Source organism: Schistocerca americana, chromosome 4, assembly GCF_021461395.2.
Source record: "Schistocerca americana isolate TAMUIC-IGC-003095 chromosome 4, iqSchAmer2.1, whole genome shotgun sequence".
NCBI lineage: Eukaryota > Metazoa > Arthropoda > Insecta > Orthoptera > Acrididae > Schistocerca > Schistocerca americana.
In genome coordinates this window covers 219,486,714-219,492,008 of record NC_060122.1, presented here as the reverse complement: position 1 = coordinate 219,492,008, position 5,295 = coordinate 219,486,714, and the positions used below count along the sequence as shown (strand labels likewise).

Genomic DNA, 5,295 nt, shown 5'->3' with positions numbered 1-5,295 from the left:
TTCACTTCCACACATGGCTGCACTCCATACAAATACTTTCAGAAACGACTTCCTGATACTTAAATCTATACTCGATGTTATCAAATTTGTCTTCTCCAGAAACGCTTTCCTTGCCACTGCCAGTCTATATTTTATATCCTCTCTACTTCGACCATCATCAGTTATTTTGCTCCCCAAATAGCAAAACTCCTTTGCTACTTTAAGAGTCTCATTTCCTAATCTAATTCCCTCAGTATCACCTGACTTAATTCAACTACATTCCATTATCCTCGTTTTGCTTTTGTTGATGTTCATCTTGTATCTTCCCTTCAAGACACTATCCATTCCGTTCAACTTTTCTTCCAAGTCCTTTGCTATCTCTGACAGAATCACAATGTCATCGGCGAACCTTAAAGTTTTTATTTCTTCTCCCTGGATTTTAATACGTACTCCGAATTTTTCTTTTGTTTCCTTTACTGCTTGCTCAATATACAGATTGAATAACATCGGGGAGAGGCTACAAACCTGTCTCACTCCCTTCCCAACCACTGCTTCCCTTTCATGTCCCTCGACTCTTATAACTGCCATCTGGTTTCTGTACAAATTGTAAATAGCCTTTCGCTCCCTGTATTTTACCCTTGCCACGAGACAATTACAGTTCACAAACTGAAACACCACCGTTTAATTCCTTTACTGGATTTTGTGTAATTTATCAAAGGCCGCCAAACAGTTAATTATTATGATTATATGACCGTGTGCTTAATGGATGAAAGGCTATCGGTTTTTCTGCTGTGGTTTCGGGGATATTTCAACCGAGTGCGGCTGTTTTGCAACTGAATAGTGGAATGATTGAAAGTTTGTCTATTATTAAGGACCACAAAGGTTGCGATGTACAAACTAATATATATTTCCTGTCCGCATCTTGTGGTCGTGCGGTAGCGTTCTCGCTTCCCACGCCCGGGTTCCCGGGTGCGATTCCCGGCGGGGTCAGGGATTTTCTCTGCCTCGTGATGACTGGGTGTTGTGTGCTGTCCTTAGGTTAGTTAGGTTTAAGTAGTTGTAAGTTCTAGGGGACTGATGACCACAGATGTTAAGTCCCATAGTGCTCAGAGCCATTTGAACCATATATTTCCTACTAACACACAAATACTGAGGCATGAAACTTCCTGGCAGATTAAAACTGTGTGCCCGACCGAGACTCGAACTCGGGACCTTTGCCTTTCGCGGGCAACTGCTCTACCAACTGAGCTACCGAAGCACGACTCGCGCCCGGTACTCACAGCTTTACTTCTGCCAGTACCTTGTCTCCTACCTTCTAAACTTTACAGAAGCCCTTTACAGAAGCTCTTCTGTAAAGTTTGGAAGGTAGGAGACGAGGTACTGGCAGAAGTAAAGCTGTGAGTACCGGGCGTGAGCCGTGCCTCGGTAGCTCAGTTGGTAGAGCACTTGCCCGCGAAAGGTAAAAGTCCCGAGTTCGAGTCTCGGTCGGGCACACAGTTTTAATCTGCCAGGAAGTTTCATATCAGCGCACACTCCGCTGCAGAGTGAAAATCTCATTCTGAAATACTGAGGCAGTTGTTACCTTCGCCTTACACATCTGATTACGATTATATATCTTATTGGTTGCTGATTTTAGGTATTTCGTCACACGCAGTGATGGTGGTTAACATCCACAACAATCCTCACTGCAATCCATGCTTCTTACTGGCCGACGCGGTTGACGCGAAACACGATATTCGGCCCTTGTCACTTTCTGTTTCATATCACTCGCGAATCGGTATCGATGAGGGTCCACCCCACGACGATCATGGGGACGTGCTCACTCGCCATACTTCGGTGAATTTACTCGACCACCAGTCTTGCCCGTCTCTCCAGCACTACTTCTCACTCGACACTCTCCAGTAGTACTTCTCAGTCAACACTAGTCTCACTACATCCTGCAGCACTCGACAATCGACTCCTGTCTACTATCGACCTTGGCGTCGGATACTAGCATCTACAGGGTATTACAAAAAGGTACGGCCAAACTTTCAGGAAACATTCCTCACACACAAATAAAGAAAAGATGTTATGTGGACATGTGTCCGGAAACGCTTAATTTCCATGTTAGAGCTCATTTTAGTTTCGTCAGTATGTACTGTACTTCCTCGATTCTGATGATCAAATTGTAAATTTTCACAATCAACATGTGTGGACTGACGAGAATCCGCACGCAATTGTGCAATCACGTCATCAGCACAGATTTTCTGTGAACGTTTGGGCAGGCATTGTTGGTGATGTCTTGATTGGGCCCCATTTTCTTCCACCTACGCTCAGTGGGGCACGTTATCATGATTTCATACGTGATACTCTACCTGTGCTGCAAGAGCATGTGCCTTTAGAAGTACGACACAACATGTGGTTCATGCACGATGGAGGTCCTGCACATTTCAGTCGAAGGGTTCGTACGCTTCTCAACAACAGATTCGGTGACCGATGGATTGGTAGAGGCGGACCAATTCCATGGCCTCCACGCTCTCCTGACCTCAACCCTCTTGACTTTCATTTACGGGGGCATTTGAAAGCTCTTGTCTACGCAACCCCGGTACCAAATGTAGAGACTCTTCGTGCTCGTATTATCGTCTGCTGTGATACAATACGCCATTCTCCAGGGCTGCATCAGCGCATCAGGGATTACATGCGACGGAGGGTGGATGCATCCTCGCTAACGGAGGACATTTTGAACATTTCCTGTAACAAAGTGTTTGAAGTCACGTTGGTTCGATCTGTTGCTGTGTGTTTCCATTCCATGATTAATGTGATTTGAAGAGAAGTAATAGAATGAGCTCTAACATGGAAAGTAAGCGTTTCCGGACACATGTCCACATAACATATTTTCTTTCTTTGTGTCTGAGGAATGTTTCCTGAAAGTTTGGCCGTACCTTTTTGTAACACCCTGTATGTTCGTGGGATCACGAATCCCTTACAAAATCCATATTCCAAATGACAGCTAACCGCTAGCAACTGCCTTTTTTTATATTCCCATATACTAGAATCTCTTTAAAACTTATCTACACTCATCAGAAGAGAACTACACATTCAAAGGATGGTGAGGATGGGACATTAAGTGAGGACTGATTCTTGCTGTATCTCTATAGCTGTTAGTGTAGTAAACGACTGAAATGTCTTTAAGACAAATGCTGTCATCAAATAGAAGCAAAATTATTAATCATAAGTGTACAAATTCTGTTCTAGGTAATACTGTTCATAAAAAAATACGAATAAATGTCTGACCTCTTCATTCCTGGTGGTCTAGGCCACGGATTCCCAACAAAATTTTCTCGAGGACCCCCTCACCGAGCATGATTGGTACCTTGTCATACCACATTATCAACTACCTAAAAAAAGCCAAATTAAGATTTTTTTATACGTTTTCAATTTTTGGTACTTAAAAAAAATATTGACATATTCATTATTGAAAAACTATTGAGCTTAAAACTTTTTCAATTTAGCCATCATTGTTATTGTTAAATTTTTGTTTATTGCTCAAAATCTTTGTCTTCAAATCTGGGTGTTTAGTATAACAAATTCCTTAAAAAAATTAAAATTGAGTATGAACTGAAAATGACAGGAAAAAATTAAAACTGAGTGTACTGGTCTTTCAAGTGTACTACACTTGAGATTGCATTGAGTAGACATGTGTGAAAAATAAGAAAACACTAATTTCCTACTAGGTGTGCTAGTGTCAGTTGGCTCTAGGAAGACGCTAGACGCAGAAGTTGGCGTGCGCTAAACCTCTGCTCATGCTGGAAGAGGCCAAAACGAAAAATCTATTATCATATGAAATATATTTAATATATTTTTTATTCTAATAGTACCCTGCGGACCCCTCTGGCATAGCTCGCGGACCACCTGTTGGGAACAACTGTTCTAGGCAATACCTTATCGGTTCAGGTAGGTGTTACAATGCATCACACCAGTTTCCTACTGCATACAGTACTTATAGGTCCTGAATTGCCTATCTTCGTAAGATTATATCCAAAACAAGCAGTAGAAAAGAGATATTGTCTTTAAGAAAGTTCCACAATCAGTTTTGATAACCTAGTGTTCAGAATGGCTCTGAGCACTATAGGACTTGACATCTGAGGTCATCAGTCCCCTACAACTTAGAATTATTTAAACCTAACTAACCTAAGGACATCACACACATCCATGCCCGAGGTAGGATTCGAACCTGCGACCGTAGCAGTCGCGCGGTTCCGGACTGAAGTGCCTAGAACCGCTCGGCTACCATGGCCGGCGATAACCTAGTGTTCCTCTTTGCTTAATGAGAGAAAGTAGTGATATTTCAAAGTTCGCTACTTTATTTGTTGTTGTATGGAGGATTATATAGTTCAACATTGCAGTAATAACGTCTTGTGACTTATTTATAATCATGATCTCCTGTCTGCGTAAATTGTAAACTATCTGACCTATACAATCAATAATGTTTATTACGTTATACAGTGAAACATCTGAAGAAATCTTGCTGTGTAAAAACAACGAAATAAATAAAAAGATGTTTAACACTAAATGCATGCTTAATAAAAACTGCGTACTTGCAACTATTAATGGGGTAATACTCCTAACATATTTTTGGTTTTCATAAATTGTTAAGTAATGTAAGTGCTGGGAACGACAATGTGGGAAATTCCAAGCAGGTCACAGAAAAATGTGGGAAATTCCAAGCAGGTCACAGAAAAAAGGACTAGCAGCATGACGTAAGATTCTCCGAAGTTCTTAGTACCAACGAAGGTACTGAAGGCACTTTATGGATATGTTACCACTTACAATTGAAGAGTTTTCAGTGCGTTTTGCAGCAGGAATGTCTAACGTTCACCTCTCATATTGGTACAGTATTAATGCGTTCGTACTAATTCTAAGGTATGCGAAGTCCTCAGTCAAAAGCTGTCTCATTTACCATGGTATGTCGTTACTGGATGGGGGTCATGCTCGATCCACATACGCTTGGGAACAGTAGTCAGTCGCTCAGCCATGTTGATCGAAGCACAGATCGTGCCTGTCACCCATCTGCTAGTGCTGTGGTTTTCTTCATCACATTCTTGCTGCACATCTCGTAGTCAGCATGTGCGAAATTTGGCTCCAAAAGTAGGAAGTTGACAATGGTTAGAAAATTATAGCAGGACAGTTGAGTGCATGCCACATTACGACGATATTGCCCCTTCTCTCACCTCCAATATCTAAACCACACATGTTCCAATGACTCATAATTTAAGAAAGTAGATAATGACGGATTCGATTAAGAACAGTTATCGTTAGCAGATCACGAACTTTGTG

General features: G+C 41.7%; 1 non-coding gene across 1 annotated transcript; it reads right to left on the bottom strand.

The window, feature by feature from the left end:
- Positions 1–1,163: 1,163 nt before the first annotated feature.
- Trnas-cga lies at positions 1,164–1,238 on the bottom strand. The gene has a single exon. It is a non-coding gene; the product is annotated as a tRNA-Ser (tRNA).
- Between the last annotated feature and the right edge of the window lie 4,057 nt (positions 1,239–5,295).